Here is a 27,217-nt window from a genome sequence, read left to right on the forward strand (position 1 = left end):
CTCCAACTCATATTTTGCACTTTTCATTGTCAGCAGATGGAACTTCCAGTTTTCTGAAATGTGGCACTATTTGACAAACATTCTGTATTTAGTGCTAACATCTTGGACCGTTCATGTTGTAATGTTGTTTCAGCACTAAAATTGTGCGCCACACTCAAGATGTCTCTCAGATTGCTTTTCTCTGAAAAAATTCACTCAGTTTGTGTTGATTTCATAAAGCACACAGTGTGAAATATGAGAAAACACATCAAATGTTGTCCAACAGTCCGGGTGTTGTTAGTGTGATAGTGTGGCAGTCAGACAACAGGTGGCTCCCACAACGTGGTCAGCCGAGCGAGGCAGCGGTGGCGCTGGCCAGATGGAGCCGTTCACCATGTTTTGTCGCTGGTTCCATTGCCATGGCCGCAGGAGTTCTTTTCTGCGTACGCTTGCCTCAGTCCACTAACATTCACAGCTTACATGAACAGAGAAAGGGGGGGGGGGTGCTTTGATTGTCTAACTGGGATCAGTGGGCCCAACAAGAAGCCCACTGCAGATAACCACCTTCAGTGAAGCGTGTGACTCAGGCAGCTTTGTGTCAGCCATGTTTTGCTGGGCCAGATCAGCCAGCCAAAGGTCCATAATATGGCCGACACAAGACAGCTGTTGCCAATTAAAAACAAGTTGGAGGAAAGCTGTGGAGCACAAACGACAAAGGTTGAGGATGTTGCACTTTCAAAATTGACACCAGGGTCGTTTTGCTCCAGGGAGAATGCTGCTGTCAAAAGTCAGAACATTTTAGAGACGTTTGACCCAAATGAATCCATATCTGACCTCAGTGAGGTTGTTCCGTGAAATATGGCTTCTGGGATGGTTTGGGGGGTTATCAAGTTCATTGTATGTAGCACCAGGGGGCAGTGGTGAATATATTTAATTTGAATTCAGTTTTATTGACTGCAGAAGACGTCACTGATGGTGTAGTGGTTCACCTGACTGACATCTGTGGTAGAAATGTGAGTGTGAAAGAATTTGTGTCTACGTGCCCTGTGATATACTGATGATCAGTCCAGGGCAGGGTTATAATAGCTTTGGATTTCATCATAAAGCTATAGAAAGCCTCCCAAAAGATTGAGACTGCTGTTTGTTTGTTGTCCCTAATAGTTTTGCACTGGCACGTTTCCAATTTCCCAGCATTCTTGGATAGCATAAACAATTAATAAACAATATGCACATATATGTTCTCAGTGGAAGCTTGTCAACATGAACCACTTGTAGGTTGTGGCTATAAAGCATCACAGCTGCCATAAATATGAGAGATGGCCCCATCAAAAAGGTCAGCCGTCGCAGGGACTGCTTTATCCTTCACTTTATTTAGAGCAGAAAAACCAGGCTGGTAGCAATGACTCACATCCATCTTATTTCATGGCGATCCTTGACAAACGTCAACAGGCGCAGGCTAGTTTAATTTATTTTCCAACTTGTAAGCAAAGACAAGGCATGTAGTCGGGGGCCAATAAAAGGTGACGGTACAATATTTGTCATAAGTATGTATGATTTCAGCAGATGTTGGTTAATAGCCAATATGAATGAATGAAAACATTTTGTTCTACAACAAACCATATATATTGACTTAATCCGTTTCACAGACTAACTGCCAACCAGTGTTGTTATAGTTACCTTGAAAAAGTAACATTACTGATTACCTGATTTTAAAAATAGCTAGTTTAGATTGCAAGTTACTTAAATACTACAGTTAGATTCAGCAGATGCTGACAAACCTGCATAACATAAAATGACACCATGTTTTGCCACTTTTCTTAATTGGAAGTCTATTTTAACAGTGGTTTAAAGCTTCATGCAATTCCAGCTTGAAATTTCAATTTTGAATCGCTACTGCCACCTGTTGACAAAAAATGAAATTGCAAACACCCTTCTTCACGTACACTACGCGCACATGACGTCACAGCCATTTCAACTACTGGCCAGAGGCTTGCTGGAGTGCCCATTGTGAACAGTTTAGGCGTTAATCTACTAATTAGAAGATGTTTCAGTCATAAGTGGTCAAATAAAAAGGCTATTGTAAACATATTTTTGGCCAAATTGTTATGTAGAGTAGCTTTTAGGAATAACGTTTGTTTTTACTAAAAACAAACTAAAGTGCGTGCACGTATACTGATTACACTTTGTCAACAGCACAGAGTGCGCAATATTTTAATATTTTCATATATAGCTGAAACAAACCCCAAAAATAGTGACTGTAATTCCATCTTGAAAACTCAAATCTCTCTCCTTCCTCCATTGTTGTTTACGTGGTATGAGATTCGCATACGTCACGTCACTAGCAAAGACACGAATGTGAAGTTGAAGGCTCCCACAATGCCTCACTACGTTCAAGCTGTAAATACCAGGGTTTGACTTTCTTTTGTGCTCCATAATGCACGACTGTTTGTTGAGTGCTTAATAATAGGGCCGTTAGAAATCAGGTGTCCTCCTGTCTGGGAAAAGCAACGCATGAGGTTAGTCATTCCTGGGAAATGTGCACATTTTGGAGTAACGTGTTCCCGGCATCACTGCATACAACTGAAATTTACTGTGCAGGTGATGATTTATCATTCTCAACAGTCAGAGTTAGCCTTTAGAAATCAGTTCAGCACTGTTGATTTTAATTGGTTCAAACAATGAAACCTACTCTTAACCTTTTCACATACAAGCTCACTGTATACCAACAGTAAATATCAAATCAAAATCTTTTAAACCTTACCTTTGATAATAAATTATGACACATTTGGAATGTTGACGCTTTACGTTCTATTGAAAAAAAGTGTCCCAAGAAATGTCCACAATTGCCATTTTTTAACTATTTAGTTGGTCTTAAAAGTTGCCGTGTCAGACTTATTTATTCCTATTCGATATGTAAATACATTTTATTCTGCTTGGGTCGCTATTCTCTTAATGTGACATGGAAAATAAAAACGGCTTTTCGTTTACTTGTAACTACCCATATGTGGGCGTCTTGTAGCCGCCATGTCTCTTCATTGTGTTGGCTCCATTGAAATTCAGCAGGCCATTGATAAAATGCCGGCCACGATGCACTCCAAGGTGGCCACGGCAACGCAGTGGTTAGGTCACCTGCAGGAAAATGTTTCTTCATTCTCCCCCCACCTCTCAAATGTGTCGCCTGGTGACCCCGCAGCCACCCAGAGAGCACTTTGAGACTGAGTGAACAGCATGAAGCCCCAACCGACCTCCTGCTGGTTCGCACTTGTACTCTGGCGCCACACTCACGCTTGCCCAGGAAGCACTCTGAGATGAACTGACCAATGTGTTCATATGTGTGACTGTATTTTCAAAGTTCAATCATGTCACAGACTCATTTTAACCACATACATAAAACCGTGGGTCCGAAAAATGGATTTTCATGACATTGAACCCCACCCTGGATAAACTATAACCGGATTATCTCCTCCAATCAACAAAGACTGTCTTCTTCACGGTGGTTTATGCTATCCTCATCCACTCCTTGTTCTCTTCTTCATTTCCGCTTTTCTTTTTCTGCTCCTTTTCTGTAATGGATCAAAACATCTGCTATACCTACACCAGGGCCCCACTCACGTCGTCTCACTGTGTCCTGACGTCCAACGGCGCCATTGCGGCGGCAGACCTTGAGCAAGGCTGCATCAAGACAACATGCTCACCCACGTACAAAATAAAAAAAAATAATAAAAAGAGAGAGCAATGATGATGACATGTCAAATTGGTAAAATTACCGAATGAACAATACTGAGCTCTCTCTCTCTCGAAAAAAAAATAAAAAATAAAATGTGTCCTCATTTTGCACTTTTCCTAAGGATAGAACTCATTTGTATTGAGGAGAGGAAAAACAGACAAACACTTGAACGTTTCATTCATTCACTACTTATCTGTGTTGGTTGCACGAATTCATTTTCATTTTGTAGTTGTCGTGGTTCATTCCTCTCGAGCATGCATTCATACATTAACGCTTAAAAAAAACAACATTATTAATATTCATGTTATTCTCAGATGTTCCACTAATGCAGCAGCAGGTCTATTAAATTGCAGAATTTACATAATCTGTTAAAAAAAACAAAAAAAACTGGACTAAACATGGCTACATTAACAGGTAATTCTTTTTTTAATCCACTCCCATAGAGCTTCTTTTCAAACACTTAAAAGCTAGCTCCTCTTTACTTAGAAGTTTTGCCCCCAGCATACTGGACCTTGCTCACTATTCTCACCACTTTGTTCCTTCGTGTATGTTAAAGTGTAGTATAGTAATTCATATTTCAGCCACAAAGAGCTAACGTAGGCTGACTACAGTATGTTTTGGTCATGTTTAAGTTAAGTGCAAAAAAAAAAGAAAGAAGACATACAGTATTGTATCTTCCAGATGGATCCAGATGCATTTCTTATTTTGACATATAGGGGGCAGTCTATCATTTAACTGAGTATTTTTTTTTTACAAGATGGCCGCCGTGAACTCATCCTTCACCTGCTGCAAAAACAACCCAGAAAGTCGAAGTTCAAAGATTTGGAGTAGACTCAAAAGTAAGTCGTGCTTTGGCTTTGGTGTCTGCATTTTTAGCACAAGTGAATGCTATTGATGATCTTTCAAAAAGTATTGATAGATTTGATGGATGTTTTGAATAAACTAAAATGTGAAAAATCTCTGTTAAAACAAGTAGACAGAAAGTTGTCAGTGCCATACATCATCACCAAGATATAAATCCACCATATTTTAGTGCAGACATAAAGCCTTAAACAAACAAAAAAAGTCTCCTACAAACTTAAGTCTCCTACAAATGAAGTTAACCCATTCTGGTTTTCAGTGCCTCATGTGACGTTTTCTCATCTGATACTTTTGAGTGCTGGCAATAAGCAGAATATTTCCTTGATTTCAATAGTTGTATAATATTGTATCATTGGATTATAAGGATTTTTAATAATCATCTTTTTTTTTTTACAGCATTTTTTTTAGTTTTTTGTCCATTAATACCTACTAATATAAACATTTCATTAATTTCTTAACTGAAGTTGACACTCCAATGTAGTCAAAGTCTACCATTTAAGCATTTTGATTAGCCGCCCTCAGCTCACAAAAACATCTCAAATTTTGTGTCTTTAGTTGGCATACAACGCTACAATCCCATGTCCTTATATAGGAGGATGTTTGTAAGTATGCTAATAAGGATCAGCTATCAACATATCTTGAAAACGGTCATATTTATTCTGCATCAGGTGTAAGAAATAAAAGTCTTGAAGCAACATATTTCATAATACGCTGCAAACAGGGTTTATTAGTCAAATTAGAACCACAAATATTCCCAGCACTATTGTTATAATGTTCACATTGTCACAAAGCAATGCATTTTCAATTTTACATCGAAAACAGTGTAATTAGTAATTTAATGACAAATCTAACTTAGTTCAACATACAGTACATCTTCAATGCCAATGTATTTTTGCCATTATCATAAAACAATGTTGTTGACACTTGGCTCATTAAAACTAAGTGACTGGGGTTGTTTTTCCTTCTCAGCGCATTTTGTGGTTTTGCGCATCTCCAATTCAAGAGAATTGAATAGAGATATTATTATAGAACGTTAGTTGCTTGGCTTCATTTAAACAAGCTGTGGATGAGAACACATCAAATCTAATTATTTTAGTCATAAGCACCATAAAGTGGCGATATTGGGTTTTAATTGGACAGTGTTCGCAGCTCACTACGACTTCCTAACCCACATGCAGAAAGTTCTCACTTTCGCTACTCTTCATGAATCACACTTCTCTGAATTCAGCTTTCATTCAGAAAACTTTTTTTTTTTTTTACAGAAAACTGTACATGTCCTATTTTTTTTTTTTATCTTCTTGTCTTGGCCCATTTGAGAGGAACTTGGCCTCAAATTGGTCCGCGGCTTTATGAGTCCTGTCCCGAGAGAGGCAATAGCAGTGCAGAGCTCTGGTCTTTTCCAAGCTTGAAACTAATTACACCAAAGACAGAACCATTTGTCTTTATTTGTCTCTCTGGCTTTTCCATTGAAGACTTGCCCTGTGGACCACAGAGCAGTGGACATGATGTAAGGGTCGGCTCCAGAGCTACTTGAACACGCACATTAACTCTGTAATATATGATCCACAGACATGTTTATACTTCTGCGTATTAGCTTTTTATCACGCCACTTATGGGTAGTGTCAGTGGTAGTTCACTTTGAAAACAATTTGTTTGGATTTCCGTTAATGATGGACACTCTTTAAAAAAATATATATATATATATATTTTTTTAAATAACCTACTGTATATCCAGAAGTTTCACTTGTTGGCGTGACAAGTTAGCTTTCAAAAGACAACGTCGAAGCTTTGGACTCAGATTAATTAAATGGATTCAGTTTGTTTGGTTCATTATGGGGCAAACATTTAAGCATCAGCTTGTGGTTAGAATTTTCATGACAAATGGTATATAACGACATGAAAGAACAATAGCATTGATGTTTCAATGTTGTGAGGCACTAGATATGGCCAAACTAAAGTTTTAAAATATTTCTTTGGTAAATGCTTTGTTGGTTTTCATCTGTACTCTTTTAAAATACTTTTTCAATGAAACATTAAGTCAAACGGAGCCTGCATTTGATCCTTGTTGATAAAGACCTAGACCGAAAAAACTTCACTCATTATCAAATACACTGACAGATGGTAATTTCTTTGATATTTGATGTGTTATTATTACAGCACTCCACAGGTTGTTCACAACATATGCATCTGTAAACTAATATAAAGTTCAAGGTTGAACTTTGTGATTGCTTCCCCACTGTAAGTTGAAGCTAATTGTAGCGACTTTAGCATTGACGTCACTTTACTCAAAATAGCCTGGAAACCGATTGCCTGGCTTTATGCAAATAACTTTATGAAGATAAATGAAGGTCTACGAGTTACTTAATTGCAGGCGTTCAGTAATGAGGGTAGCATGGCTAAGGTAGTCGAGTGGTCACCTCCCGATCCGTAGGCTGTGGGTTCAATCCTGAGCACCATGAACAAGTGTCGTTGAGCAAGACCCCCAGTTGCTCCTGATGCTGCGTCATCAATCGGTGAATGATGAGACCGCGTGAAAGCGCTTTGAGTACCTTGACGGTAGAAAAGAGTTATACAAGTGAAAGCTCATTTAATGTTGAAACTTACTTGAAATCTGAAAGTAAACTTGTAGTGATTTATTTATTTCACTGGTAATCTAAGTAAAACGACATCAAAGGAATCTTTAACAATCATCGTACCGCAATAATATGATCATTTTCAGTGAGTAGATTTATTTTTTAAATACACAAAAATGAGTTCTTGCACTTAATATTGCTTTGCTGTTTATCAGTTATGTGCCGTCCTTGAATGGCAAATCACAGAATCTGGTTATTTTATTGTTCGCTTCCAACCCTCTGTTGTTGGCTTGGGATAGAGGATCTTTCATACAAACATTTATGCACATATGCATTTATTTTGTCCATATTTAAAGTGGTTTTATTGTCATACATCATGTCAAAATAGTGGCCCCCTTCAATATTTAACTCATTCACTGCCATTGACGGTTATAAACGTCAAAAAATCAGAAAAAAAAACATTAACATTTTTTTCTACTTTTGTTAACAAGAGTACGGAAACCTAGATTTTTTTATTGTACATTTAGAACAAATATAAAATTTGTGATTAATCGTGAATTAACTGTTGAAGTCATGCGATTAATTCCGATAAAAAAATAATAATTGCCTGACACCCCTAATTTTTAATAATCATCCCGTCAGGCCATTACATTTTTTAATCGCAATTAATCGCATGACTTCACTAGTATTTTTACGATTAATCAAGCATTTTATATCTGTTCTAAATGTACACTATTTTTTTCCCTAGGTTTTCATACTCTTGTTGAAAAAGTGGGAAAAAAAATTAACTTATAGAAATAGTTCAAATGAATTTTTGAAAATTTTAGCCGTCAATGGCAGTGAATGAGTTAAGTTGCCTAGCATTAATGTAAAATGGCAAAAAATAATAATAATTGGTTCAATTGCAAGGGTTTAGGTGAACCAGTGATGGTGTGAATCTAAGTAAGGATGGTTCTGAGTTGACTTCCCCTCAACTAAAAAATGGGATCATTTAGGTCCAGAACAGCTGATCCTGACTTGATTGCTTCTATCATGTATTGCTTTAAGCTTTGTTAGCTGGTCACATTTGCTGTTGATTACATGTATGTATGTTTAATGAGATAATTACATATATGCTGTGTGAGTCCTGGCATGGAGGTACATGCTAAGAAATGACCAAAGCTAAAAAAAACAAGACTAAATGGGAAATAGGACCTCAGTTACTGGATCTGGTCAGGTACTTATGCCCCCAAGATGTAGGCTTATAGAACAACGAGCAGTTATTTTCAGGAGAACTGACCCTCATTGGCATGTATGTAGCCCACTAAAAAAGAGATACTCTGCATTTTTTCTTGAAAATAAAGTGAGTCTTTTCCTCATCACTGCTCAATGGTAGCTTTCTTTCCTGGTTCACGGCGGCATAGCTATCTCCATGTTTGATGCTAATCTACCGGAATGAGAGCAAATAGTGGACAACGTTGAACAGTGTTTTATATGTTATTGAGCTTGACATGTTTTTATTTTTTCTGACAGTAATTACCAGGGATGAGTAAATTGTGGCTTGGGGTGGGGATGCTATATCTGTGATCCTCTCATCACTCCCTGATATTTTTCTTGTCTCCTCTTGATACATTTCCGTAGAATAAAGTGATGTCTCGGGGTAAGTTTGAGGGGCTTCATTATGCTCATCCTAAGCATTATATTATCTCAAGTGCATTTGTGTGGAAATCTTGGCCGCCAGTTCATCTCTGATGTTTGTCTCATTTTCCAATTTCAGGCTCCTCGGCAGGCTTCGGTGGCTCTGGCCAATGGAGGCTGCTTCTCAATCAGAGGAAATGCACACAGACAAACGAGGAAGCTTCTTTCTGCACAAATGCAGTGGATCCTGTCTGACAACAAAGGTGTGTGTACACACTATGCTGATAATGCTTTGTGTGTGTGTCGGGGGGGGGGGGGGGGGCATCTCTATTTCACACATGAATGCATGTCCACATTGTAGCTCGAGGAAAATGCAGTTCCGTTTGACAGGCGGGAAGTCTCTTTGCGATTTCGGACAGGCCAGAGATCACAATGCTGATGTGATGCGGCAGCCATCTTTTTATTTTGTCGCACAGAGAGCATCAGTAGTGTGAAAGAATGTGTGAATTTGTACATTGTCAGTATATAATGAGGGAAAGTTATAAATAAAGCACAAGGGATGGAGATATTTTGCAGCATGCATACACATTTACCAACTATTCTGTGTTCATTTGGGTGGGTCATTTATTTATCATTATTGCGCCCTACAAGAAACTGATAAACATAATTGTATTATTGATTGATATTCAACAAAAATATAAATGCAACACTTTTGTTTTTGCTCCCATTTTTTATGAGATGAACTCAAAGATCTAAGTTCTTTCACATACACAATATCACCATTTCGCTCAAATATTCTTCAGAAAGCAGTCAAGGGTGGCGGGGTCAGGGTACATGCACCTTTCAGGATTAATGGTTCCGTCACAGATGTTCAAGTTACTAATGTCATGGGCACACTTTGTGCTGATAGTTATCCGGATGGTTCTTGACGTCCATGATTTCCAAAAAACAATTTGAAATGTGGACTCGTCAGACCACCTTTTTCTACTTTGGCAAGATGAGCTTGGGGTCCAGAGATGCCGGCGGCGTTTCTTGTTGTTGTTGATGTAAAGTATATGGGAAACACTGCTGTTTACAACGGTGTGTTTTCATGAGAAACATGAATTATTCTGTGTTTCCCCAGTGGTGTATTGTTTGGCATTGTTTGGTATCTTTAGATAGATTTTGCTTGACATTTTATTTTAAGTCAAATATTGGCCTTAACCCTGGAGAACCCAAGAACCCTTTTCTTCTTTGGAAAATTATGAATTATACATTAAATGACTGCTATAAGTTCACTGAACACCAAAATATATGTTTTTTCAATTTTAACCCTTGTTTTTTGAACTAGCTCAGAGTTGCTAATTTATCAAAATATATATATAAAACATACTCCTAGGCATTCTGCAACATGATATGAAATAGATTAACAAAAAAAAACACAATTTTACCATCTGATGGTTTGCTGAGAAGATGGTTTTGTTTGGATTGATTTCCAGCTCAACAAAACAGCATGTTGCCAGGCAGCCATCTTGTCACCACCACTCTGGCTCATGTAAGTGCAATATTCATCCACTAGATGGCCCCATGCAGGGGTCAGAAGTGGCACTCTGGACTTTTGAAGTTAAATTTGTAAAAAAGAAAAAAGGTCTTTTTTATTTGAGTAGCAAAATTTATAGGGGCCAAATTTGACCCCGTGGGTTCTCCAGGGTTTTAAAGTGACAACTTTTTTTTGAATCACCTTGTTTACTTGATCTTAAAGTAAAGTGCAAATTAAGGGTAAGTACTTTGTGTCGTGCTGAGAGAAAAACATCAGCCATTCTTTAGCTGCTCTTCCAATTTGGAATTTTGCTGTGAACATCGCACCTCATGTGTTTGTATGTTTACAGAGTTTAAAATGATTTATTTTTAGGGCATACACTGTAAAATATAAAAAATGGATACAATATGTTAAATTGTATTGGCTGTTGAAGCAACAGCGAGCCTAAACTATTATTGCAATCCCTCACCTTTTTTTCCATCATAGTTTGGCATTTTCCCTACCTGCCTGTGAGGTTTCCTTTTGGCTTTTGGACTTGGCGAAAGCTGCCGTTTAAAGATTGTTTGCATCCGCAGCGTTACACTTCCAACTCAGTTCCAGGGGAAAGGAAAAGCAATTCCATGCTTGGGCCACAGTGAATCCGTCTCTGTCAGTTCCGCTGCTTGATGCCCTCAAATCACATTCCTCCTTCCTTCCACTTTCCCATCCGCCCCGTTGTTTTGTGATGTGATGTGGGAACGGGCGAGCTTGGGCGGGGAAGCGAAATGGGGAGGATGTTCTTTACATGCTGCCTCTCTCCGTACCATCCTCCGTGGTGTCATTCACTTCTGTTCCCTGGCACTTGCAATTTCCCGCTCGACAATAGAACTCTGTACCTAACGCAAGAGTAGTCACATCCTGCGGTTTTATTACACCTCTATCGTGCTAACTGTGATAACTTTATTGTGAATCCACTAGTCTTCAAATGTTTGTATTATCATTAATACTTTGTTCTAAGTAGAAATCGCTTCTCTATAAAAAGCTGTGTGATGCCATTGGTTCGTGAAAGGTTGTCGTAAGGAAATGTTGCAAATTCATTGTTTTACTATCATTGGCAATCATTTTTAAAGGGACGGACATGTCAGCACTGTTAGTTCCAATCCGTGCGCAATCGTTCACAAGCATTTGCCATTCAGTGAGATCAGTTTTTCCTATCGACCAAGGTCTGTCCTCTGTTGCAAAAACTCTCTGAACCAAACAATCTTTCTTTTCTTCTTCCTTTGTTTTCTTTCTTCGTCTTCTTTTTTTCTCTTTTGTTGCACGATAATAACTTCAGCAGCAGAGAAAGCAATTTTTCAACAGCAGCAGCACATTAGGCCTCTTCCTGGCAGAAATTCTTTACCGTATTATCGAAATCCATCTTAGATAGTGGACAGCAGAAAATAAAAACTGAATGCTGGGGAAGGTTCGTGTACGGTACTTTGTTATTAAGTTGGGTCCATAGATTCACCCACTACTCCAGGAGTTGGCAAACGGTCCAGGAGTTGCCAAACGGTGGCAAAGAAGTGGTAAATAGCAAAGTCATTTATGCTAATGTTGCTACCTGTCTCTAAGCATTGCTAAAATTAACTAAATGTTGGTAATGACAGATCCGACACCCTGATTATTGCCAAGTTGACAAATCCAACATTTGCAAGCATTCGCCGCTCAGTGAGATACCACCTTAACTCATTTGCTCCCAAAAATGTATAAAAACATAACATTTTTAATATTGCCATGGTCCCAAAAACATATATTTACTTTTTTTTTTTTTATGTTTTTTTATGCTAGAGAATACAGAAGGTTTTGATGTAGCCTCTGACCGGAAGCGGTTGCTTAAAGCAATGGTAGTTATTACAAAATACGGCCAGCAGAGAGAGATCAACTAGGGCCATGTTGCAAAAAAGCTTTTTTCCCCCCAGTGTATTCAACAGATTTGTGAATAATGATGAAACTTAGCTATATTCTAATGCTACTTGCTACAAAATGGAAACAGATAGAAATATGTTTTTTTTCCTGATGCAAGAAGAGACTCTAATCTTTCTTTTGGTAGGCTCCATGTTTTTATAGCAATAGAACACAGTAGGGGCTTTCACACCGCAGGAACCAATGATGGAACTTCTCTTTGTAACCTGGGAGTTTGTCCAAAGTTTGCGTTCACACACAAAACTGGTTCTGGGTCTGGGTCTCAGGGGGCCAGAACGGTACTACCTAAGCTCCTAAACCTGAGGAGGGTATTTTGACTTGACTTGGTGTGTACCCTGAATTGCACACGGAGGCGTGCTGTACAGATAAAAGATGATTGGTTGTTTGAATTTGGGGGGGGGGGGTGTTGCACAGCCGCCATTAGGCTAGCTGCAAGCATATCGTTCTAGTTTTTTTTTACTGCAAGCGTACAGTATTTACAATATTTACTAGTTATGATGTCCTCATTAGTCGCAATATTTAAAAATGGAGGAAAAGCCAATGGATAGGTGGACAGCGGTTCAAGTTCTTCTAAGCATTTGGAAGACGTAGGCATGCAGCATGACTTTGAATCGGCGTCACCAAAGCCACCAAATTATTACTGCCAAGCTTGGTGAGGTAAACAACTAAAAAATTCACACGACCCCCAAAAAGTCTGTAGAAGCTCCAAAGTTACACCAAAGACTATAAAACGCTCATGGATCACTACAGCAGCAGCCAAAGTGGAAATGACTGCCGAGTAAATGGGACGGCCAATTCGACGCCACGGCTCATGGACACCGGAGTCAGCGCGCCACGGATAGACGAAGGTAAATACGTCAATAATCTTACAGAAATACTTGTAGTATTGTTGTTTAGTTCGCTACCTCGTGTGACTGTGTCGTTTAGTCAGTAGTTCCTCCTAGTCTCCTGTGTTATTTTGCCGTGAACAGTCGAAAGGACAAATTCTTTGCCTGCCCTGCCGTGAATACCACGATTGCTTATAGACATTTACAAATGTATATGAATAACAGAAATGTCCAGTTCGCTGCACCGCCATGACGGCCATTTTGTCCAGTCAAACACACCTCACCAGGAGTTAGCTTAGCGCTGTGTTAGCTTAGCGTTAGCACCGCAAAGTCACATTAACGAAATAGAAGCTTATTCCACTCACCGTAACGCTCAATGGTGAATTGCCGGTCACAAACACGGTTCGCGTCGCAAAAGATCATCTTATTCCACTCGGCGTGACAAAACAACACTCGGTGGTGAGTTGCGGGTCACGGCAAAAAGCAAACAAACAAACAACCACCATAGCCTGCGCTTAGGTATAAGAACATAAAATGTACTCCAATAATGATTGAAATATAATGTATTGCACATTAAAAATATGCACCTGAATAAATATTAGGAACTGTTGAAGATTAAGTGCAAATGCATGCAGACATCACAGACATATCATCTAATACTAATCTGCGATTTTTTTCTGCATGTGTTTTAATTTACAGCTGTTGTGGATGGACATGATGACGTTTCCGACACGGGCACTAGCAGCAGCCCTCATTCAGTGTTCACCTGTATTGGTAAGAAAATTTACTTACAGTAACTAGTAGTACTTGTATTGCCAACTGTTATTAATTTTGCCATTTATTTTATTAATTTTGCGTTTCTATGTCAACAGGAAAGTGCACAAGGGATAGATTAATTCAGCGAAATGGACATCGCAAGCTTGGAACTCGCCAGGACAAGAAATGATGTACGGCCAGGCAGATGTCCTCCAGGTTGCGGACATGCACTGAAAATTCAGCCCGGCTTCTGGCTTAGCTTTTTTTTTCTCTCTCTTTTTTTTTTAGGTGCACAAATAAACTGTTGCAATCTACAATTTTGTTCTTCTTTTCCCCCAAAACCTTGCCATGCAAACATTTAAAAAGATAAAAAAACTTGAGTTGTCAATTAAGTCATTTATTTATTTAACCTTTATTTATCCAGTTTCGGTACAGTATTTGCAATGCCAGTCAGGTTGCAGACAGCAGAGTAATATAGAATTAAAGTTCCATGACATTATGCGTATAATGTAAAAACCTTTTAAAATTGACATTAGTATATATCACTGCCTCAAATACTGTCTGCAGCATGAATGGCATTGCATATTAGAATCAGTTTTCAACTGCCTTACCAAGACAAATTATACTGTACACTTAACTTTTGCCAGGTGGCAAATACATGCTCAACTGTGCAAGCTAGTTCATTCAAATGAGAACTACCTTGCCCACTGTTGTCGTGTGCGAACGCAAACGAGTGGGCCAAACATAACCTCTTAAGACCAGGAACTATCTGTACCAGGTTCTAAGAAAATCACTTCTGCCACACTCTTATTATCATTCTTCAGCTAAAATATTGCCATTAAAAATATTACATACTGTATTTGACCATTTTATAAATAATTTGGAACTGAATACAGTATATGTATATTTTAAATTCATTTTTAGAAATGAGGTCACAGTTTAGCGTCAGAATGATGTGAATACTCACTTCATCTTTTGTAACAATTGTCATTAGTGACTTGTGTTTGGCAGAAGAGGCGAGTGTGTCGCCACATTAACCCGACTAGCGCATCACTCTGACTCCCAATGCAGCTTTCAGCTTGGCATTTAGAAGATCCCCCCCCCACACTGTGTCCTTTTGCCCAGAACTTTACCTCATCATCTTCACTTCTTTGCTCGAGGGCCTAAAAATGGTTGTTTTTGCCTTTTGTAGGAAATAGTGATGAAGCCCACACGGGATGATTGATGGTGGCATGTTGGATGGGAAAATAACGTTCTGGACCGTTAATTTTACCAAGTCAAGGAAGCAGCCTCAGACTGTCAACACAGGAAATGAGTGGGATTTATCTCGAGCCTGGTGTCCTAGCCCTCTCCCGCTGGTCGCATTTAGGGCAGTCGTAGTAATGGTGGCGCTGCAATACATTGTGTACATTTTTTGGAGGCTTCAGAAGAACCAATCATGTCGACTATTGATGTTATGTTGCTATGCAGGGAACGTTAGAATGTCAAAAATACTTGATTACGTAGCACAGGCACTTCATCTTTCTTGTTGAGACGCACACATGGACACAAAGTCAATCAGCCATTTTGTGTCAGCGCAACGATTCTATCACACTGCGGAGCATTACAAACAAAAGCCTTTGCAATCATAGGACACCCATGCAGATTTAGACATTTACGACCCGACGTGAGAATGTGCAGCAGGTGTCACGAGGTGAGCGCAGCCACCTGACTAATGTGTACGTTTGTGTATTCAGCGCAAAACAAGGTTATCAGCGTGTATGCAGCCATAATAATCCCGCCATGGCCTTGTAAGCAAAGGGAAGCGGCGTAAATCACAGCAGCAAACAACATAGACTACTTGTTATCCGCAAACCTCAACCGAGGCTCTGTGGGAGCACAAGGCCAGAATATTTTCCTGTTTACTTGCGCGCACGTCTGCGTCTCTCCCTGCATATTATTCATGTTCATTGCTGAGTCTTCTTCCACTGGGAAATTGTTTATTATGCTATCCGCTGTATTAAATTTAAGGATTTGGTCACATGCTGATCAATACTGGGGGGAAATGATCTATTAAAAGCATGTGATTGTCTGTTATGTGCAATATTTGACTTTGATATTGATGGATGATAGCCGCGTGTCTTCATTGTTCAAAGTGGCTGATCAATTTGAATTTCTATATGGGTACAAGTTGTACAGTACATATATGAAATATGATCAACTCATTGGCCACTTAATCGATTCTGGGGAAAGCAAAGACATGACATTTTTATTTCAGCGTGTCCTGCACAAAGTGGTTTTCCACAGATTTATGTTTTCATCAATGTTGGTTGGGTTGTTTGGGGATTTATAGTCAATTGCTTTTCTTTAAGATTAGCAGGAATTTTGCATGGGTTGGAAAAGATGTTATCAATGTGAATTTATAGATCATCCATCCAGCTAATTTATATATAACTTGTCCTTATTAACATCCAGGGCAATTGGAGCCTATTACAGAGACTTGGGCCAAGAAGCAGGCCAAATTCTGGATTGGTCGCCATCTAATTCATTACGACATATAGACAAATGACCATTCGTGCTAACATTTACACCAATTGACAACTGTGCTTGATAATGTCAGGCAAAATTAATCCAACCACATCTCAGGGCCATTCAGCCTCATGGTATGCAGAAATTTTCAATTTCAGTGATGCTTGACCATTTTGGGCAAGAATGAACAAATTCAAACTGAATTCACATTTTTATACGTAAATATGAGCTGGCCCGCTGAGAAACCGTTCAGCAATGCAAGTAAATGACTCTAATTTTAAAATTATGTAATCATAATGAGCTTTCCAATGATTTATTTTAGGAAAGCATTACATTTTAGTGTCACAAATATGATTTATTTGATTTGAATGAAATTTGCTTGTAAAAAGTGTTCCTTTAACAATTCCCAATGGCTATAAAGTGTTCATATCTCCCCAAATACTTCCTAATTAGGTTACAAAATGGCAGGTTAGATGTATTCTGTGTCTTAAATCAAATCAGAGAAAGATTAGAGCAGTGTTTCCCATCCCTGGTCCTCGGGGCTCACTATCCAGCCTGGTTTCCCTCTCTCCCTATTCCAACACAGCTGAGGATCGTTACCAGGCTTCTCCAGAGCTGGCTGATGAGCTGTCATTGGAATCAGCTGTGTTGGAATAGGGAGACATGAAAAACAGACTAGATAGTGTGCCCCGAGGACCAGGGTTGAGAAACATTGGATTAGAGAACTCTTGTAATAAAATAAAATTGTCTTGAATGTACCTTATGCGATTCAAGTGAACCAAGTATGAGCAACACATTTTGAAGGATTAAAAGTGTCAATTCTGGCATAAATTAGTTGACTTCCAGAACTTTTTGTTCTTTTTTCCCGTTTTCTTTTCAGATGGAAACAAATTAGCATGAATGCGCTGAAGGAAATTACACAGCTGCTCTTGCATCACTGTTGATACTCTATAAGCTATTTGCAGTTTAGTCACAGTGTGCTTTCTCGGTCTGATCGTCTGAAAAAGGAATGCCGCTTTGCATTTGTTACCTGCACACTGTAATTATGGGAGTTATTTGAAAGATGGGGAAAAAAGATTAGATGAACATTGTTTATGCATATCTAGTTTGTGGCGTTTCTCCACTGTTAATTCTTCTTCCAAGTCATATTGAAATTTTAGCAATTAAAGATATTCATAAGACCACGTTTTCAGTACCCTGCATCATTTAATTTAGTATCGCACCTTACAGTATATTGCTATCATATATCGTCGTGGACCAACAAATGGTGATCCATTTTGAACAAAACAGGCTTACTCAAAAATATCTAACCTAACAAAATTTTCTAGTTATTGTCTACAAAATAGACAAACGTTAAATCTGTCTGCCTAAAAATCCAGAAGACATTTCAGAAGACAAGAATGCCACTTTGTATGTCGAGCGTGACTGACTTTTATTTAATTTATATTCTGTGAAGATTGGAATCGTTATTGTTATATATTAGTTAAAGTAATATTGTTGGGGAATATATAACTTTTTAATGCTTAATAATTAGTGTAGTAATTGTTTGGTTATTATTTGGTATTTTTTAGATTATTTGTTTTTACTTTCATTTGTATGTTGATGCTCAGTCACTCCAGAAGCAGAGTGGCAGAGTTAAAAATTTTGTTACCAAAAAAAAAAAAAGGTGAATTCCTTGGCACAATAAAAAGCCCCTATAAAATGTACAATTTTATCACATAGCACAATGCCGCAGATGTCACACTCTTTGAGCGTGCAATTGGCATCCTGACTGGAATAATTTCTCCTCTAGAAGGCATCTACAAAGGCATTTCAGAAAATTTGGACGTAGATCCAACCAGACTCACCACTGCAGACCACATCCAGCATGTTTACCTCCAAGATCTTCTGCGACCAGAAAAATCAGGCAGCTGCCACAACAATGTTTGCATAACCAAGGAATTTCTGCACAAAATGCCAGAAAACGTCTCAGGGAAGCTCATCCGCATGCTGCTCGTCATCATCCGGGTCTCGACATGACTGCAGCTGATTATAGTAACCTACTTGAGTGGGCAAATGCTCACATTTGATTGCGTCTAGAACTTTGGAGAGGTGTTCTCTTCACGGGTGAATACCGGTTTTCACTGTACAGGGCAGATGGCAGACTGCGGATGGCCCATAATAGCAGTACGATTGTGTTGTTGGCAGGTGCATGCTATAGACGACAAACACAGGTGTGTTTTCTGATGGCCTCTTGAATACAGTACACAGAGATTGCATGATGAGTTTATTAGGATCTGTGCACAATTCTTAGAAGCTGCAAATATCCCACTTCTGCAGTGGGTGAGTGTCCATTGTGCCCCCAAAGGACAGGAAACAAACAGTACTAGTAACTAGTAATAACTTAACACAGACACTAAGGCTTTGTAGTGTAGTGGAAACACTTTGTTCAAAGCAAAAACTGAATCGTACTGGATTGTACAGTATGCTTTTTGATTGGTTGGATCAATATCTGTATCAAGATCCAAATATCTAATTTACCAATAGGTTCAAATGCACTACAGTAAACTTTGTGTTCAGAGGTTTGTTTGTTTGTTTGTTTTTTACAGCATTTATGGGTACTGGGGGTGACACTTGAGGGAAAAAAGTATATATTTTTCTGGCTTATTTTTAAAGCTGAAAAGCTAGCCTCAGTTCTCCAAACATTTCCTATAGCACTTGTCCTCATTAGTGTAACGGGTGAGCCGGAGTCTTACCTGGCTATCTTTGGACAAGAGGCGAAAATACATCCCGGACTGTCTGTATGTCTTTTTTGACACTAATAATGTCAACATACAAAACCCCCCAACAAGAAGAACTTAATTACCTGTAGTACACAATGTTAGAAAAATAAAAATGTTCAAACTAACATTATCTAATCTGGATTTTTTTTTTTATTAGAAAATTTATCATCTGACTTCATAAAAATGACTTCTTACAAGAAGCATACCATACATGAAAGCCTTTCTGTGATTTGCTGCCCAGTGCTTTTGAGGAGGACTTACGAAGACGATGTACCTCTGTGATGATTTGTTTAGCAGAAAAAAGTTTTGTAGAAACAGCCTTCACTCCTTCCTTCTCAGTTCCCTGCTCACTCAGTGACGAGGCTTGTGATGCTTCTGAATGTTTTTCTTTAATTCATACCTCTTTCGTCACCACCTTCTTACTACACCATCACACGTTTGACTAGTTTTCCTATTGTTAGCGCAGTGCAAAACAATCAACAACCATTCTCTGCACCTATTGTTGTTTAACACCCATTATAGGAGATAGTGTGTGTGTATTCAACATTTTACACTGATTTGCTCTTGGGCTACTGATCGTTTCCAATTGGCCGGGTGATTGTTTCTAATCGGCTGGTTACGTTACAGAGTCCAGCGTTTGTACAAAGCAAGGATAACTGGCTTTTGGCAACCCCAATAAGTGTTCTTGTTCATCTTTGGCAAGAGAATAAACGTGTGTGTTCACCAAAATGTCAAACTTTAAGCATTTGCAAAATAATGCACATTGAAGGAAAACTGAAAACAAGCAGAAGAGGGGATGACGTTCTACTGTATGTGGAGCTAGACACAGTCAGTAGTAGCTAGCAGTGGAAGCTATCTGTAGTATCTATCTTTAGTAGTGTTGTGGAGTCTTTTCCTCCGCATGTTCGTTGTCTTTCGGCTAGTGAAAATGTTGGTTATCTGAATACAGGCTGGAGATCGATGAACAGTTCCTTCAAAGCTTTTAGTTCTACAGAATATTCCGGGCACAAGTGATTACAGACAATGGCTGTAGCCTCTCACAAGTGCGAAGATTACAGAGGACTTACAATATTCTGATACTATCTTGAAGGGCGGTACCACACAGTTTCCAGTAAACAATTCAACCGGAGTTGACCGGACATGAGATAAAACTCAAGGACATCATTCAAACCCAAAGCCCAATTGAGGAATAGAGGAGGTTATTCAGTCATGACTGCACCTGGCAGAAATTGCGATAACACTCACAAGGATACATCCGCAGAACAAAGCTCTACTGAGGAAATGAGGAAATTAAAACAGTTATGACTAAATCTGGGCAGAAGATACACTTCAGTAGCTAGCAGCAGAAGCTATCTGTAGTAGCTAACTGTAGTAGCTAGCAGTCAAAGCTAGCAGCAGAAGCTAGCAGTAGCCTAGTGGCTAGCTGTCCTTCAACTGCCTCCTGCTTGTTACAATAAATGAAAATTGGTTGCTATACTGTACTGTGAATATTTATACAGTATTCTGTGGACTCTTTCAGATGACAAAAAGCTGATGTAGAGCCCGTGCCACAATGTCTCCAATTGTGTCCCCGGAACTTCCTGGGGACTTAAGCCAACAGTTTTTCCCAGCAGCAGGGTCACCAATAAGATGGTCAGTCTAACAATTTGATGTGAAAATGACTTTTGCTAAGACTATCACTGTGAAAAAAATATGACTGTTGTGGAAGTCCAACAGTGTTATACTAGAAAAGGCCACCAGAGGACACATTTTGCAGTTACTGAGGAAACATGGCCTGTAATGTTGCAAATGTAGTGACCCCGCAAGTGGCTATTTTTATTGGATTGATGAGCAACAATTGTAGTGACTTTTGACACCCCCATTCGACAACTTAAATCTCACTGTATGAGGCTCGTCCATTACCCGCCAACAAAATCAAATAAACACTATGTAAATTAAGGTGGCAAGTTGTAGAACAGCCAATAGCCACTTTCCCTTCTGAAGAGTTGGCAACACTGACAGCCTGCCACAGGAGCTTTTGTGCCACTTCTGCACAGCACTCACTGAATCGCTTCTGTGTTCATCTATCATAGTCTGCTTTGGTGCTGCAAAGAAGAACAGAATCAGTCTGCAACCAACAGTAAGGACACCAGAAATAATTACTGGAACCCTCACCCACCCATTCTGAGACGGGGGCTAAGGAAAATCATGTTTCCAGTGCTTTCGACTATACTGCACACCAAAACCATCAGTTATTCCAATAGTGTTTTTTCTCCTTGACATAAAATTTTTGCAACACCATCATTTTGCATAATTATGTTGAACAGTTTAATTTTCACTTTTTTCACGTTCACATTTTTTTTCCAACGACTTTTGCTATTCAACTATCACCTCGCCTTTTTTTTTTTTTTTTTACAACATTGCAAATATGTGTAACTTTCAAACTTGATAAAGGGATTACACCGCAAAACTAGCAAAAAAGTTCTGTTAGGTGGCATAGTTTTTGTGCATGCTAATCTGTACTGTTTCAGTAGCTGTAAGCTTTTACGAGATGAGGTCACTGGCCCCCAAGATCAAAAAAAAAAAAAAAAGTGATGCATATCAACAGCAAGAGCAAAATGCATTACAAAAAGTACATAGGTTCATATACCTTGGGAGCATTTCTGTAGAAGATGATGTTCAAGCACTGATGAGAAAGATATATAAGAAAAATATAAGAAAAACCTACTGATACTGGAGAATTCCGTCTGGTATACTGTATTGCACCATAAAACAGTTTTGTGAGCTAAATTCGAAGATATTCTAAACTTAAATCTTAAAGCGTCACAAAGATTTTGTTTTCAATGAGTCAACATTCAATTTATTGAGATCAGTAAGGCCACCTCCGAAAACACTGCAATATTCCAAGCAAACAGCTGGTGCCACCAATTGAAGGCCTATTTACATATTTATAGCATTTAAGTGTGCTGCTGACTCACACACTTACATGAGTCATATTGCTTAAGCACATATTATACATGGATCAAACCACATGTATGGTATCCAATACAAGAACTGTTTCAAAAACTCCGCCTCTTCAAAGATAATAATGCTCCATCTAAACTGACACTGTCCCAAGAATTAATTTGACACTTATGTTTATTTAATTAAACTCAACTGCATCACAAGGAGTCGATAATATTTTAAACAACTCTCGGTACGTCACAGAGAGACGAGTAATACTTGTTGAGTTCGTTGAGTGGTGCAAAAATTGTCTTGAATATTGCAAAATGTCAAGAGAAAAGAATGTCTGGATACACGGTTAAAACCTTGCATTACTAATATTGAAACAGGCATCATAATATCAAAATATTTTACATTTGATATGAAAGAGATGATGCAGACAGACAAGTTTTCTGGTGGTTTTCCCAAAATTTGCCTCTTTTATTCTTATGAGCATGGCTCTAATACTTTTGCATTTACTGTACTGTCGTTTCTCTGGTATGTAGCCGACCTGGACCACATTTTTGTCATTAAAAATTCCACTGTCTAAGAGTGTGACCTTTGAAGAAGAGTCTAATTGTAGACACACAAATGGGTTGAAGATCATGTTCAGTCCTCATTGGTGATGTATTCTGCCTTGGCAAATGCCAAAAGGATGAGCCAGATGCTAAAACATCTGCGCATTTATTTCAGTCACAGACAACTCCATATGGGAATTCTCTTTTGGTGCGACGGGTAAGAAATAATTTACCTCTTTATTATGCATCGTTTTCACACGGTCTCCGTTCATATTGTGGGTGTTTGAAAGGAAAACACTCGCTTGTGGGTAACATATGGTGGCAAAAACACATATAGGTACTAATAATGAAGCAACGTCTTTAGAAAACGCTCCCTCTTTTCTCTTGTCACTGACATGACTTTATTTTATTTTACAATTAATTACCATGTTTCTATAAATCCATATTTATAACAGCAGATTGCTCACAGTCATCAATCGTGCTAATTTGAGCCAGCATCAAATGATATAATGTTAAAGACACCCATCTTCTGTATTCATCCGCATTATTCACTGAGAAATGAACCTATACGTACTGTTCGACACCCGTTATCTAGGCATGACCAATCAATCCATGCTTTTGGATTTGGGTGCAGTTGGATTGCAAATAAATCGGGAGAGTGTGGCACAAGGATGTTGAATAGAAAGGTGACTGTTGTTACTGTTTCAGATGGTACATTTCTAGAGCAACAGAGCTAACCCAATACCCCACACATCAATTTAAACAATAAATAGTGGTGCATATTTTGCCATTGGAATTAATTAATTAATTTCCATGACCTTTAAGAGTTACCGTTTTTACATTTTTAAATATTTAAAACCCATGACAGAATTAGCACAAAGATTAATGGTAAATAAAACATACTTTATCATCAAAATACCTATTATTGTTATTATTATTATAGTTTATTTTATTACAGAAACAATGCAACAGTAGAACATTTGACCCCATACATTGTGATGCCTGTATTTTTTTCTTAATTAAACAAAGTGCACAAATTAAAACAAAAGTATTTTCAAAACAAAAACTTGAATAAAAATTCTCCCTTCCTTGACCTTCTTTTCTGGTGGTTTTACTTAATAGTTGTTCACTCCATAACAAATATTATAAAACATCCATCCTTTTGCAACATTTGTTTTTCCAAATACAAAGTGTGTTTAGTGAATTCCATACAAAAACACAATTCTCCCCTTCAGTGCATTTATTTTGGTGAAAATAATAGTGTGAGAAACTAAACAATAATCAAAACCTTAAAAAAAAAAGCAAAAAGAAAGAAGCCCCCCTATGCAGAACACACTTTTTCTTCAAAAACAAAATCATGTTGACATTTTTTTTCTTTTGATGCATTTTGCCTCTTACTAGCTTAACTCTCTCTTGGCTGACACCAATGGCAAAAATTGTTCAGAGAGGCAAATGCTGGATTATTGTCTTTCCATCAAAGTAGTGAATCCTGATCCTGAGGAGTTGTCCTTTCCTCCTCGTACCCGCACATGTCAATTATGGCACCAACGGCAGTTGTCCGATGCTGCCGAGACACGTGGACTTAAGAATCAAATTCTCCCTATATTCCACCTTTTGCTGCAGCTGGGGATTCAGTAGTCCCTGCAGACGACCTTGAAATAGTTGCAGAAGCTAGGGCAGAGCTGGACGCAGATGATGAAGGAAGGTGCTGAGGTTTGACCAGATTTTGCAGGCTCAGCGTTAGCTGAGTCAAAGAATCCCACGTTATAAATCTGTTGTCCAAGTGACAGCAGGACCATAACATGTTTCAATAGGGTTGATCTCAAACGACGTCACGTTTTTCCTCATTAATATGCATGAGTCGGACAAACGCGCACACATTATTTTGGAAGAGAACGACGTCCCGGGCGTGAAATTTCAACATGGTTCAATCGACAAACACACTGTGGAACGGCTTAAATGATGGTTGACATGCGGAGACCTCAAAGTGGGCGGAAAGAAAGCAGTTTTAGTAGAAAGGTAACATTTCTTGTATGATCGTTGCTGCCACTCTGGTGCGGTCTAGATGACTGCTAGTATCGTGTTGGTCGCTAATTTTCCCGCAAATGAAACACATTAAAGTCACGATTTTCATTTGAAGATTTAAAGCCTACCTTTGGGCTGTTACTTCTGTCTGGTTACTTTTGTTAAAGTGGCGTGATGACCCAGTGACCGCTCACATCTTAGCGACACTTACACCATGATGTATAGTAGCTAGCATGTTGTAGCAGGCAGCTAGCAAGGCTAACGCTGAGAAAGCAGACGATAAACATACCTGCAATTGATTGGTTCTGGATTTTCAGTCGCTGGCCCATTTCCACCGAAGAAATGTAGACAGCACATATAGGTGTCTTCGGTGACATTTTTAGCGTGAATCACTGCCCGTTTAATTGTACATGCTTGAACCCAGCGGAGACTTCATTCGTTTCCGAATAGCCAGACACCAAAGCAGCAGAGGTTTGTTGTAATCATAATACCTCTGCTGAGTATATTTATCCCTCCGTCATCTGCCTGTGTTTCATGTCCAAAATCAACTGGCCACGCCTGTAGTAGTTTGGGCGTAATTGTAAACTGCCCGATAGACCTGAAACGACAGTGACAGCTCAGCAGCTAGCTTGCTACCTTGACACTCAGAAGCTTTAGAGCTGTGCACTGCTTTTCTCTCCATTACGATTTGTAGCCGTCATCTTCCGCCATAGAAAGAGGTTGTAGGTCTTTCGCAATCTTTTCTGAGGCTCTTTGTTTAGTCTTCTGCTCTTGGGGAATCGGCTAAGGGAAATAATTAAATAATGTGTAGTTTGAAGTATTAAGGTTTTTGTATCCGCACCAAAACCGAGCTTTAAAATGGCCTCCAAAATCATTTAGATTATAATGGTCATCCTAGTGAGCAAATAAAGGATTGCGTAACAAGAGGGACAAAAATGATTATAAAATGACAAGTGCACTCTGCTCATTAAGTCGGTTTGAGTTGTTGTCTGTTGCAGCAAGCATGCGTCATCTCCCCAAATTTGATCAAAATCACCAGCCCTCGGTCAGAGATCCTCTAGCATCTGGGACATACATCACTATGATACAATTTTATTGTTACCCCCTTAATTCATTTTCGTGGATACAATAAAATTAATTTGAAAAAAATCTAGTGCAAAGTAGTTTTCATTTAGGAAATGTACTTTATGAATGATCATAATACATATTTGGGTTCTGTCACATACAATTAAGAATTGAGCAAATTCTGTTGTTTGTGTTTCCCCAGAATCCCCCCGACCCCTCCCCTCTGACTTTCATACAACAAATTATTGAAAAAGGGCAAAAATGTTGATCACTATTCCAAAATCCAAGCTGATGTCCATGATTGTCACAAAGTTAATTTGTCTTCTTTAATGGAGGGCTATGAAAAGGGTGCACATTTGAAGGGGTTTGAAATAGAGCATTAAAAGAAATGGTTCAAATTCAAAACTTTTCACTTGCTTTTCATTTTTATGTGCAATAAGCTTGCTAGCAAAGAAAACATACAAAAATAAGTTTTATTGAATTGTAGACACTGTGGACGCAATAAAGGAAATGGTCACATTTCTAAAGAGTCTGTGAGATCATAAAGTTGCGTGGAGAGGATGCAAATGGAAGTTATCTGGAAACCTTTATATATATATATATATATATATATATATATATATATATATATATATATATAAAAGGAGAGCAATGATGACATGTCAAATCGAATGAACAATACTGAGCTCTCCATAAAAATAAAAATAAATTTTAAAAAAAAAGGAAATTATCTGGAAACTATCAACTCCCATTATCGCAAGGTTGGACGTCTGAGTCAGAAGACATGCAGTTCTCTAAGAAAATACATATCGATAACAGGAAGATAATTCTATACCTAGTCGTATACCTTTTGCACTCAGTGACAAACACTTGCTTTTATTTATTTATTTTTATTCTTCTGTGCGGGATCCAAGGTCATTCTTCCATGTCAGCCACAATGCAGCAGAAAAGCATGTAGAGAGATGAAAACACGGTGTTCAGGGTGATGTGAACTTGCCAAAAATACACATTCACCAGGCCATTTTTTCATTCGTTTATTTGTTTCATGAGCTTGAAACACAAAAAAAAACCTGTTTTCACTAATTCGATTTTCCCCTTCGTCTTAATAATTTGTGCATATATGTGCATCATGCCGACAAATCTTCGTTCTCTTTCAATTTTCCTCCATTCAGGTTTTGCCACAGCAAATCTTGTCCTTGCATCTCAGCCGGTCCTCTGCATTTGCCGCTCCAACTCCAACTATCTGCAAATCTCCTCTCCCCACATCCCAAAATCTTTTTGGGTCTTCCTCTTTGTCTGAAAATGGAGCCGCCAGCTCCATTTTCAGCATCCCTCGACCGATATATCCACGGCCCCTCCCTTTTCTTGAGCTCGTTCCTGATCCTGTCTGTTGTCCATCCTTGTCACTTCCAAAGGGAATCTCAGCATCTACTTTTTTCACAATAGTACACCTCAATTGTCATAATGTTGCAATTTTACAATGGTTTAAGTACATCTTTGCTCAGAGGCCAAAGAAGCTACTTTTGATGAAGCATTTGATTGAAATTGGTGACTGATATTAGAACAGAAAAAAAG

General features: G+C 38.6%; 2 long non-coding RNA genes across 2 annotated transcripts; both read left to right on the forward strand.

Moving 5' to 3' along the window:
* The first annotated feature begins 4,406 nt into the window (after positions 1–4,406).
* On the forward strand, positions 4,407–22,543 carry LOC144057322 (uncharacterized). Its single transcript, XR_013295215.1, has 4 exons — positions 4,407–4,545; positions 8,897–9,020; positions 20,593–20,705; positions 21,146–22,543. It is a non-coding gene; the product is annotated as an uncharacterized LOC144057322 (long non-coding RNA).
* On the forward strand, positions 12,707–14,082 carry LOC144057321 (uncharacterized). The gene is made up of 3 exons (XR_013295214.1): positions 12,707–13,068; positions 13,747–13,821; positions 13,920–14,082. It is a non-coding gene; the product is annotated as an uncharacterized LOC144057321 (long non-coding RNA).
* Positions 22,544–27,217: the final 4,674 nt, after the last annotated feature.

Source organism: Vanacampus margaritifer, chromosome 9, assembly GCF_051991255.1.
Source record: "Vanacampus margaritifer isolate UIUO_Vmar chromosome 9, RoL_Vmar_1.0, whole genome shotgun sequence".
Classification (NCBI taxonomy): Eukaryota; Metazoa; Chordata; class Actinopteri; order Syngnathiformes; family Syngnathidae; genus Vanacampus; species Vanacampus margaritifer.